Source organism: Neofelis nebulosa, chromosome 3 (genome assembly GCF_028018385.1).
Source record: "Neofelis nebulosa isolate mNeoNeb1 chromosome 3, mNeoNeb1.pri, whole genome shotgun sequence".
Lineage (NCBI taxonomy): Eukaryota > Metazoa > Chordata > Mammalia > Carnivora > Felidae > Neofelis > Neofelis nebulosa.
In genome coordinates, this window is record NC_080784.1 from 181488560 (window position 1) to 181502035 (window position 13476).

A 13476-nucleotide genomic window follows, 5' to 3' on the forward strand; every position below is an offset into this window, starting at 1 on the left:
TGTAAATGGAAGTAAAAATAAAAAAAAAAAACTATAGGGGAAGTTCATAGCCTATTGTCCATTTCTCAGGTAATATTTTTGGTCCATTATAAATTTAAGATAGATCTGGGTCATTTCTCCAGATTCTGCCATACAATATTCATGCTGTAACCTTTGGTTTATTATAGTTCTCCATGTCAAAAATATAAATTGAACCACAAGCAAATATTAGTTTCTCTACAGAAAGTGGCTAGTATTGAGAGGCCATCATCAGACACTTTATTATATTTATTAAATCAGCCTGAGAAAGCACAGCTCTGATTACATCAAGACTCTGCTTACAAACTATCACTTTTCCTTTTATGCTCCAAATATATGGTAGTACTTACTATTCCCAGAGGATATTTTGACAAGTGCATTAATTCAAACTGTCCTTCCCCACCAAGAAATATTTTACTATAATTTTAATAAGAGTAATTGGATCCCCAAACAATCCATATCATTAGGAGAATCACCGGACAAAATTTAATTTTGTTTGTGAAAATGTGCAGTATATTACAAATTGATTACGAGTAATAATTCCCTTAGATTTACTCTAGCCAGATAGAAGTAAAATAATACTTGGAGGCAATGGTAACTATTATTAAAATAAATTCAATTATATATGTACACGTAGCTGCAGAGAAGTATAAAAGGATGATGAACAAAATACCTTTAAGCTAAGGCTAAATTTTGTGTGAAAAATCCTGGTTAAAGGAGAAAAAGAGAAGATTTAACACTCCCCAACTTTAAGGGAGAATTTTTTCGTATTTCTGAAAGGATAGGGTAGGAATCAGATCACTGTCATTTATGTTCTATGGCTAGGAATTGAAGAATTATATAATGTTTTATTTGAAATCTCAGCATTTGCAATGTTCCAAAAATTACCTCTTTTGAAACTCTTTAAATGCATTTAAAAATATGTATGACAAGTTCAGAATGCTCCAGCAACTTACGTTGTTTTTCAAAGTTTTTCAAAATGTTTAAAGGCTATTACTCTATAATTCAAGACTCAAATTTAAGTCATGAGTTATAGTACCCTCATCTCTCATGATAAGTTTCCTTGTAAAGTCCTATATATCCTATTCTGCAATGGCAAATCAGTTGACATATTTCCATTACCCTCAAGATGACATCAAAACACATTGAACCCAATTTTTGTTTTTGCTTTTTGAGCAATTCTATTTGTTATAGTAGATATTTTATAAATTTTGTTCTTTCTTAGAAGTCTTTAAAAGAAAAAAAATGACTTATTTTTAATACAATAAAATTAAATTATTTCTACCTTGAAATCACCATACGATTTACAAAATTTTGTAAAAATCTATGATACATTATGAGATCTTAGTGATTTTTTTATATCTTGCAAGAAGTTTTATATTTCATCACTATTTGCTATTTAAATTGCTAATCATTAGCATTAGCCATCACAGTAACTACTTAGTCATTACTCAAAAATTATTCTCAAATGTGCTAAAGTAGACTAAAATAATAAAAAAAACAGAATGATATAGTTCTTTAGAAGAGTAACACAATAGTGAAATAAACTGCTGGTAATTCAATGTTTTTCAGTGTTATTACTGCATAGACTAAAGTATTGCATCAAATTTCAAGAAACTATAAAAGAAGACTAGAAGCACCATATTTGTCATTGGCTTTTTAACTTTCATTAAACACAGTTCAAGTTCACAATTTATTACTTTCATTTCTTAAAGGCAAAGAAAAGAAAATGGTCAGAAGATATTTTACTATAATTAGATGAATCAGAAGATGAATGCAAAGAGCCAACAGTCTAGACTCTAAGGATTGTGAAATTGTGTAAGTGAAATTTTATACTGTGTGTCTTTAGATGATGATGTTCTGCATGAATCTTCTCAAATTCAATAACTGATATGTGAATTATGTATGTATAAGAACAAAGAGAAAATCTATCATTCTCTCTAGGTAATCACTCAACAAGAAGGACTTAAACATGCAGTATTTTGTGATAATCATCTGGACCATCATGTTTTGCTAAAAGAAAAGAGATAATGTTCCTTCATTTTTTTGGAGTTATTCTTTTTTTAATATGAAATTTATTGCCAAATTGGTTTCCATACAACACGCAGTGCTCATCTCAACAGGTGCCCTCCTCAAGGCCCATCACCCACTTTCCCTTCCCCTCCACCCCCATCAACCCTCAGTTTTTTCTCAGTATTTAAGACTCTACTATGGTTTGTCTCCTTCCCTGTCTGTAACTTTTTCCCCCCCTACCTCTCCCCTCTGGTCTTCTGTTGAGTTTCTTAGGATCCACATATAGGTGAAAACATGTGGTATCTGTCTTTCTCTGCCTGACTTATTTCACTTAGCATAACACTCTCCAGTTCCATCCACGTTGCAACAAAAGGCCAGATTTCATTTTTTCTCATTGCCAAGCAGTATTCCATTATATATATAAACCACAACTTCGTTATCCATTCATCAGTTGATGGTCAATTAGGCTCTTTCCATAATTTGACTATTGTTGAAAGTGCTGCTTTAAACATCAGGGTACAAGTGCTCCTATGCATCAGCACTCCTGTATCCCTTGGGCAAATTCCTAGCAGTGCTACTGCTGGATCATAGGGTAGATCTATTTTTAATTTTTTGAGGAACATCCACTGTTTTCCAGAGCGGCTGCACCACTTTGCATTCCCACCAACAGTGCAAGAGGGTTCCCGTTTCTCCACATCCTCTCCAGCATCTATAATCTCCTGATTTGTTCATTTTAGCCACTCTGACCAGAGTGAGGTGGTATCTCAGCGTGGTTTTAATTTGTATTTCCCTGATGAGAAATGACATTGAGCATCTTTTCATTTGCCTGTTGGCCATCTGGATGTCTTCTTTAGAAAAATGTCTATTCATGTCTTCTGCCCATTTCTTCACTGCATTATTTGTTTTTCAGGTGTGGAGTTAGGTGAGTTCTTTATAGATTTTGGATACTAGCCCTTTATCCAATAAGGCATTTACAAACATCTTTTCCCATTCCGTTGGTTGCCTTTTAGTTTTGTTGATTGTTTCCTTTGCAGTGCAGAAGCTTTTTGTCTTCATGAGGTCCCAGTTGTTCGTTTTTCCTTTTAATTCCCTTGTCTTTGGAGATGTGTCAAGTAAGAAATACTGTGGCTGAGGTCAAAGAGGTTTTTGCCTGCTTTCTCCTCTACGGTTTTGATGGTTTCCTGTCTCACCTTCAGGTCCTTCATCCATTTTGACTTTGGGTTTTTTTTGTATTCTTTGTTTTTGTTTTTGTTTTTGTTTTCATTTTTGTTTTTGTTTTTGTGACTGGTGTAAGAAAGTGGTCTAGTTTCATTCTTCTGCATGTTGCTGTCCAGTTCTCACAGCACCATTTGGTAAAGAGACTGTCTTTTTTCCATTGGATATTCTTTCCTGCTTTGTCGAAGATTAGTTGGCCATACATTTATGGGTCCAGTTCTGGAGTCTCTATTCTATCCCATTGGTCTCTGTGTCTGTTTTTGTGCCAGTACCATGCAGTCTTGATGATTACAGCTTTGTAGTAGAGGCTAAAGTCTGGGATTGTGATGCTTCCCACTTTGGTTTTCTTCTTTATTATTACTTTGGCTATTCAGGGTGTTTTGTGGTTCCATACAAATTTCAGGATTGCTTGTTCTATCTTTGAGAAGAATGCTGGTACAATTTTGATTGGGATTGCATTGGATGTGTAGATAGCTTTGGGTAGTATTGACATTTTAACAATATTTATTCTTCCAATCCATGAGCCATTGCTCATTAGTGTATAAGAATCCATTGCTTCATTAGTGTATAAGAATGCAACTGATTTCTGTACATTAATTTTGTATCCTGCGACTTAGCTGAATTCTTGTATCAGTTCTAGCAGACTTTTGGTGGAGTCTTTCGGGTTTTCATTGTATAGTATCATGTCATCTGCAAAAAGCGAAAGATTGACTTCATCTTTGACAATTTTGATGCCTTTGATTTCCTTTTGTTGTCTTATTGATGATGCTAGAACTTCCAACACTATGTTAAACAATAGTGGTGAGAGAGGACATCCCTCTCATGTTCCAGATCTCAGGGAGAAAGCTTTCAGTTTTTCCCCATTGAGGATGATATTAGCTGTGGGCTTTTTATAAATGGCTTTTATGATGTTTAAGTATGTTCCTTCTATCCCAACTTTCTTGAGGGTTTTTATTAAGAAAGGGTGCTGTATTTTTCAAATGCTTTTTCTGCATCAATTGACAGGATCATATGGTTCTTATCTTTTCTTTAATTAATGTGATGTATCACATTGATTGATTTGCAAATATTGAACCAGCCTGCAGCCCAGGAATGAATCCCACTTGATCATAGTGAATAATTCTTGTTTTTATATGTCGTTGAATTTGATTTGTTAGTATCTTGATGAGAATTTTTGCATCCATATTCATCAGGGATATTGTCCTGTAGTTCTCTTTTTTTCTGGGTCTATGTCTGGTTTGGGAATCAAAGTAATGCTGGCTTCCTAGAATGAGTCGGGAAGTTTTCCTTCCCTTTCTATTTTTTGGAAAATCTTGAGAAGGATAGGTATTATCTCTGCTTTAAATGTCTGGTAGAATTCCCCAGGGAAGCTATCTGGTCCTGCACTCTTATTTGCTGGGAAATTTTTGATAACTGATTCAATTTCTCCACTGGTTATGGGTCTGTTCAAATTTTCTATTTCTTCCTGTCTGAGTTTCAAAAGTGTGTGGTTGCTTAGGTATTTGTCCACTTCTTCCAGGTTGCCCAGTGTGTTGGCAGATAATTTTTTGTAGTATTCCCCGATAATTGCTTCTATTTATGAGGGATTGCTTGTAATAATTCCATTTTAATTCATGATTTTATCTATTTGGGTCCTCTCCCTTTTCTTTTTGAGAAGCTTGGCTAGAGGTTTATCAATTTTGTTTATTTTTTCAAAAAACCAACTCTTGGTTTCATTGATCTGCTCTACTGTTTTCTTAGATTCTATATTGTTTATTTCTGCTCTGATCCTTATTATTTCTCTTGTTCTTCTGGGTTTGGGGTGTCTTTGCTGTTCTGCTTCTATTTCCTTTAGGTGTGCTGTTAGATTTTGTATTTGGGATTTTTTTTGTTTCTTGAGATAGGCCCGGATTGCAATGTATTTTCCTCTCAGGACTGCCCTCACTGCATCCCAAAGCGTTTGGATTGCTGTATTTTCATTTTCATTGCCTGGTTGACCCACTCATTCTTTAGTAGGGTGTTCTTTAACCTCCATGCTTTTGGAGATTTTCCAGACTTTTTCCTGTGGTTGATTTCAAGCTTCATAGCATTGTAGTCTGAAAGTATGCATGGTATGATCTCAATTATTTTATACTTATGAAGGGCTGTTTTGTGACCCAGTATGTGATCTATCTTGGAGAATGTTCCATGTGCATTTGAGAAGAAAGTATATTCTGTTGCTTTGGGATGCAGAGTTCTAAATATATCTGTCAAGTCCATCTGATCCAATGTATCATTCAGGGCCCTTGTTTCTATATTTATTCTCTGTATAGATGATCTATCCATTGTTGTAAGTGGAGTGTTAAAGTCCCCTGCAATTACCACATTCTTATCAATAAGGTTGCTTATGTTTGTGATTAATTGCTTTATATACATGGGGGCTTCTGAATGCAGTGCATAGAGATTTATAATTGTTAGCTCTTCCTGATGGATAGACCCTGTGATTATTATATAATGCCCTTCTTCATCTCTTGTTACAGCCTTTAATTTAAAGTCTAGTTTGTCTGATATAAGTATGGTTACTCCAGCTTTCTTTTGACTTCCAGTAGCATGATAGATAGTTCTCCATCCCCTCACTTTCAATCTGAAAGTGTCCTCAGGTCTAAAATGAGTCTCTTGTAGACATCAAATAGATGGGTCTTGTTTTTTAACCATTATGATACCTTATGTCTTTTGGTTGGAGCATTTAGTCCTTTTACGTTCAATGTTATTATTGAACGATATGGGTTTAGAGTCATTGTGATATCTGTAGGTTTCATGCTTGTAGTGGTGTCTCTGGTACTTGTGATCCTTGTAACATTTCACTCACAGAGTCCCCCTTAGGATCTCTTGTAGGGCTGGTCTAGTGGTGATGAATTCCTTCAGTTTTTGTTTGTTTGGGAAAACCTTTATCTCTCCTTCTATTCTGAATGACAGACTTTCTGGGTAAAGAATTCTTGGCTGCATATTTTTTCTGTTCACCACATTGAAGATTTCCTGCCATTCCTTCTGGCCTGTCAAGTTTCAGTAGATAGATCCGTCACTAGTCTTATCGGTCTCCCTTTATATGTTAAAGCGTGTTTATCCCTAGCTGCTTTCAGAATTTTCTCTTTATCCTTCTATTTTGCTAGTTTCACTATGATATGTCACGCAGAAGATGGATTCAAGTTATGTCTGAAAGGAGCTGTCTCTGCCTCTTGGATTTCAATGCCTGTTTCCTTCCCCAGATCAGGGAAGTTCTCAACTCTGATTTGTTCAAGTACACCTTCAGCCCCTTTCTCTCTCTCTTCCTCTTCTGGAATTCCTATTATAAGGATATTGTTCCGTTTCATTGCATCACTTAGTTTTCTAATTCTCCCCTCATATTCCTGGATTTTTTAAATCTGTTTTTCTCAGCTTCCTCTTTTTTCATAATTTTATCTTCTAATTCACCTATTTTCTCCTCTGCCTCTTCAGTCTGACCTGTGGCCATCTACATTTTATTTTGTACCTCTTTTATAGAATTTTCTAATTCATCATGACTATTTTTTAGCCCCTTGTACTCTGTAGCAATAGATTCTCTGCTGTCCTCTATGCTTTTTTCAAGCCTGGTAATTAATTTTATGACTATTATTCTAAATTCTTTTTCCATTTTATTGCTTAAGTCGGTTTTGATCAATTCATTAGCTGTCGCTACTTCCTGGAATTTCTTTTGAGGAGAATTCTTCCGTTTCATCATTGTGGCCAGTTTTTTGTCACTTATGCATTTTAAAAGCTTGTGCACTCTGCACCTGCGAGCACTGTTTTATTAAAGGAGGGTCATACACTGCCCAGGGCTTGACCCTTCAGGAGGTGTTTTTTCGGAGATTGTTACTTGCTCTCTTATGTTGTGACTTTGGTTATTTTATTACCCTACTCGTAGTGATATTTTGGACCCTCCATCAGGTGTGCTTTGATTTGTTCCCTGGAGTAGCCCTCTAAAGGAAAACAGCTAGACAAACAGGAGACAAAAACATGCAAACACGCAAATAACACAAATAAACAAATAGACAAAAACAAAAACCTAAAGACTACAAACAAAAAACCCCCAAACACTTACTACAAGTAAAGAAGAGGGTGGAGGTGGTGCTAATGGAAGAGCACATACAAAGAGAGAAATGACAGGAGCATTGGGAAGAAAAAATAAGCATTGATTAGGCAGAGAGACTAAAAGGCTTAATCCGGAGAAACAGAAAGGAAAATAAAGAAGGAGGCGGGGAAAACGAAAGGAAGATAAAGTTACCCAGACAGAGAAACTATATGACTTGATTATGTGTGTGTATACATGTATATATATATATGTATACACACACATACACACACACACACACATATACATATAAATATATAAAATCTCGCTATATATAGCAAGAGAAAGGAGTGTTGTAAAACAGGAGATGTAAACATGTATCAAGACAATGGATGAGGGGCGCCTGGGTGGCTTGGTTGGTTAAGCCTCTGACTTCGACTCAGGTCATGATCTCACGGTCCGTGAGTTCGAGCCCCGCGTCGGGCTCTGTGCTGACAGCTCAGAGCCTGGAGCCTGCTTCTGATTCGTGTCTCCCTCTCTGTCTGACTCTCCCCCATTCATGCTCTGTCTCTCTCTGTCTCAAAAATAAATAAACGTTAAAAAAAAAAAAGACAATGGATGAAATATGCCTGTTTAGACAGACCAATAACCAGAGCAACCAGCCTAGGGGAGGGAAGAGATAAGGAGGAGAAATAGGCGGGAGGTGGAGGCAGAATACATCTGTGTATCCAGAATTGACCTAGAGTTAATCCAGGCAATGCTGCCACTCTTGTAGGTAGTAGCTGTCACAGGGTCTGTGCCGCTCAGGTAGGTACCCAGTTAACCACTGCAAAGGGGCGTGGCTTGGCATAATGTGACCCCGCCTCCACTATGGGCCTGGGAGTGATGCCCCAGGCCCCGCCTTGATGGTATGGTGGGATGGGGGGGGGTGGGGGGGCGGAGGAAATGGCGATCCTCCAGTCTGTTCTTCATAGAGCCAGACCCAGTGGACTCCGTTTGAGTCCTCCTCACTGTGCCTTGGGTGCAGATGGGGCAGTCCTTCCTGCTCCACCAACTCCCCTGACCCTGCACTTGGCTAGGATTCAAAGTCCTGCTTTGTGAGCTCTGGCCCTGGGGAAGTGCCTCTCAGTGCAGCGATATGTGGTCCTGGCTGGCTTTGTCTGTGCCCCAGCACTTCAGGGAGGACCGACTTCTCCTACTGCGGACTGAGAGCCTCTGCCCTCCTGGCGAGCCCCCTGCGTGGCAGATGCAGTTAAGGCTTTGTCTTTTCCGACAGCACTCCAGGGAAATGGTCACCTTATCCTCCTGTAGACTGAGCCCTTGGCCCAGCCACTGCGCCCAGGGGTGGCGGATGCAGGCAGGTTCTGTGCTGTTGCACAGCCCTCCAGGAAGGGAACCACTTTCTCCGGCTGCGGATTGAGCCCCTGACCTACCATCGCATCCAGGCCCCTGGCTCCCCTCCTCCCCAGGTGCGTGAACAGGGAGCCGGTCCCAGTCCGAAGAAAGCCTGCAATTAGAGACCGGATCCTTCTCACTCTCAGTCGATGGTCTTTCTCCGGTCCAGCTACGGTCCTGCACTTCCCTAGCTGCTCTTTCTCTTCCCTTTGTCTCTCTGCAGAAGGGGGTTCCTCTCCTCCGTGCGCATGAGGCCTTTTTTTTTATGTCCCCCAGTTCACAGTTACCCACCTTTTTTCCAGCTTTTCCGTTTACCTCCTAGTAGATTCAGTCTCTTTTCCTCCCAGGCTCCCGTGTTCAAAGTCCTTTGGCTTCTACACTTCTTTGTTTGAGAGACGCCGGATGTATCCATTCCCCCTACTTCTCCACCATGTTGGCCCCTCTCTGTTCCTTCATTTTTATGCTTAAGATTTTAGTGAAAAATTTGTGGTGAAAACATAATTAAAAAAAAATATCTCACGGTATGTGCCAAAATTTACTTGATATACTTCTAAATAGGCAACTGCTGAAGGTAGGTGAGTATAGAAAGTATAGCAAGAAATAGATAATTTAGAAATGAAATAATTCATTGAGTAGGCTCTTCCAAATGATGTTTATTAATCTATAAATTAAAATGTTTTGCAATTATGATGCAACGGAAATGGTATGTTTTATGCAACAAAATTATGAACTATCCAGCCTCAAAATATTTGTCACATTTTTACTTTGATGATGCAAGCATGAGAACAAAAAGCAAAAGAAAGGATAAGCTAGTAGTCATTAAAGATACAACTGAAACTGGGAATCAACATTTATAAGATAATTTTCAATCATGAATGACATTAGTAAAGAGTTAGTTACATTCAAAAGAAGTGACTCACTTTGAATATATGTAACTTCAAAAATAGAAAAAAATAATAAAAAATTGTTTTCTTTTTTTAAATGCTTATTAGAATTTATTAGTTTTTGTAAAGCCGGTTTTAGATATCCCTTTATGTTTGCTTTTGGAAGTTATTTGTTGAATGATTTAAATATATATTATATGATATGTGATTACATGTGATAATATGTATTTAAACATAATGTAATATAATATTATAGTATATATATAATATATAAAAATATGTGTATTATACATCATATTATACATAAAGATACACATTTTGCACTGATCTTCCCCGCTAAGTGCAGCTATAAATGCTGGGAATAAAGAAAGAGTCAACCTAAGCAGATGTCTAAAATGTTGTAAAAAAAAAAAAATAGTGAATGCATTTGGGAACACAGTATGAGAGGAACAATGTGTCTCTGCTCAACAGAAGCTAATCCAGACCTGAAGGTGCCTTGGAACACTAACATGTAAGAAGGAGCAGTGGAATGACAATAGGCTATCTTTTTCCTCATGAATTTTATAACTCAGATTTGATGACTGGAATGAAATATAACGCCATCCGATACTCAAGACAATGATATTTAAGAATGGGGAAAGTCATGGAATTGAAATGAAAGTAAGGTCTCTGAAATTCACTCAAAGTGATAAAATGTTAATGTAAGTAGGATGTGATAAGTAACATATGTATATTGTAATATCCACAACCACCACTACAAAAACTAATCCAATACAACTCAAAAGCCCTGTAAATAATCAAGTATTCGTTTTTGAAATTTCAGTTACTAACAAGAAGACAAGAAACCAGAAACAGAGGAATGAGAATAAGAGAAAACAAATAATTAGAGTGGCAACTTAAACTCTAGCAAATCTATATTTAAATGAAAATGTCCAAATCCACTAATTGAAATACAAAAACAAAAAAAACAAAAAAACAAAAAACACGAGACTCAACACTGCACTGTTGATAAGAAATGCACTTCAAATTAAGTGTCATAGGTAGGTTTTAGTAAAAAGATGTAAATAAGATATACCATGAAAACATTAATGAAAAAGTAGAAGTGGCTATGTTGATGTCAATATTTGATGAAGTAAATTTCAGAGCAAAAAGGTACTAGAAAAAAAGAGGGACATACATAATGATAAAAGGATCAATCCAGCAGAAAGACATAATAATTGAAATGAAAACACACAAAAATGTTTGCATATCAGACAAACTGAAATGGATTAGTATCAAGATTATATTGAGAACTCAGAACTCAGACGTAAAGACAAACCATCTAATCACACACACACACACACACACACACACACAAAAAAAAAAAAAAATCATGGACAAAACAGAAACACAGACCTTTCACCAAAGGGGATATACAGATAACAGATATGCAAACAATGGCCAATGTCATTGGTTATCAGTGAAATATAAATTAAAATCATAAAAAATATTACTACCAATGAGCCATATCTACTAGAATGGTTAACATAAATAATGATATTACCAGATGTTAGTGAGAATTCAAAGAAATTGAAAAACTCAATTATATGACTTCTAACTTCTAACTTCATGTAAATCTATACTTCTCTCCATAAAAAAATTCAATTATGAAAGTCAAAAAAGGGAGAGAATGCTTTAGACACGAGTGTTGAATGATGATAATTTTCTGATACCCTAAATGCTAAGCCTCGGGAAACTCACCGGCACTGGGTACCACACAGTATGGGACTTATTCTGGCCCTCTCTGGCCACATCTAATTCTTGGATCAAGGAGTTCACAGGCTCAAGAATACATGGCCCAGAATTGAATATCTAGGACCCCACAGAAATCCATTCTCAAAGAACCAAAATTTCCAAGATTTCCTTGGGTCTCCTCACTGAGGCCATTCTCTGAAAAGTGGATCATTCCATACAGGTCAGACCTTTGGACGTAAGAAAAACCAGCAGAAAGGCTGAATAAAGATGTGAATAGACTTAGAAACATGACCTGGGATTCCAATGTGTATGCATGAATTCCTTCCAAGTTAGCATTGAAGTTCAATTAGAAAGACAACGGGGTAGGATGAGTCTGTGTACTAGTCTTCTCCAAATGGTCACAAAAATTCTAAATCCAAACCTGTCCTTCCAGGTCACTACAAAGGTATATTCATCAACGTATGAGATTTATTGTCTTGAGTTATCACTTTTAAGTATCAGGATATGTGCTTAGCAGACCTTCAATTGTACTTTTACATTAAGACCCACAAATGTTAGGTGACAACTTGGTTGAAATAATCATACTCCATACTCATTATCATAATCATCATACACCAGAAGAGTTTAAATTATTTCCATTAGCTTCTTGAGCCCTGTACAAATATATCTATCTGCTTCCTGGAGAGTGTTTTTGAAAAATAATTTTACAGGGACAACCACAGTGTTCTTCCTAACACATTTGTACCAAGCAATGGGTGCTCACTCTCTTACGATGGACTTTTGAAGCTATGATTTAGAGAAGAAAAGAAGTTCTACTCCTTTTCTAAAATGACCGCAAGTAACTACTTATGTGGAAAATTAATGATGGCGTGTCCCTTAAAAAAAAAAAAAAACAAAAGTTCTGCTACACAAAGCAGGTGGATCTAGGGAAGTGGTGAAATGGATTGGGGCAAGAAATGAAAAGGAAGAAAAAGCAAAAGGAAAGAGGGAGTTGAGGAAGGCAGAAAGGGAGGAGATAAAAGGTTAGATTCTTAACACAACCTCCACCTATCCCATGATGTCACTAGGTAATGGTGAACCAAATGATTCACTTTTGACCTTCTCTGCTCCACTAAAAAAAATAAATAAAATAAAATAATAATAATAATAATAATAATAATAAATAATAACATTATGAGAGAATAGAGACCAAGACTAAGAATCAACATTCTTGGATTCCCAGCCTTGCATTGATATGTCTGTTTGACTTTGCAACATGTCTTTTTAATTCTGTAAGATAGTATTTATATTCTTGTTGTTTTTTTTTTTAATAAATGCTGATAAAAGTAATGTATGCTTACTCTGGAGAGTTTTTGAAAATGAATAATGGTATAAAAAGAAAATATAAATCATCCATCCAGAGATACCCACTATTAAAACGTTGATATATCCCTCCATTCTTTTCTTCTAATGAATGTGTTTGTTTATATATTTTTTTCCACTTAAACTTGTGAGCCTTTTCACATCTCTTAAATATTCTGTTAGAGTGTTCTTTTTATTATATGAATAAATATGTCAACACATAGTCTGTAATGTATTTATCCTTTCTCATACTTTGGACATTTAGATGGCTTCCAAATTTTTTACTATTATATATAATAGATGAAAATCTCTATACATAAATCTTTGAGTTTATGACTACTTACTTAGGCTATCTCCCATAAAAAGGGGATTACAGGGTCATAAAATGTGACCTTTCTGACAAGCTCTTGATAGGAATTCCCAAATTGCTCGAGCCTCACTTTATTGGTAAAATGAAAAGATTACATGAGATGATTTCAAAGGTGCTTCTCTCAGCAATAAAACCGTATGACTATGTCTTTTAGCCAGCTTACTATGGACTTCACATTAAGAAGTCTATGATTCATTAAACATATAATGTTCTCTGACATCTTTTAATAATAATACCTTGAAAACAATATTGCATTACTGTATATCTCTATTTTTTATGCAGTGGACTTGAAGCTTAACTTGTTAGTCTCCCAAAAGCTGACTTGGAGGCAAGGATTCAGGTGTAAGTGGCATATTAGGAAAATATTTCCAGGAAAAATTAGTAAGGGTATGGGAGAAAAAGCAAGATGGGGAATGAGAAATGTCCAACAAGCGTATCATTGCAGGCTCAGTCTGACCTTG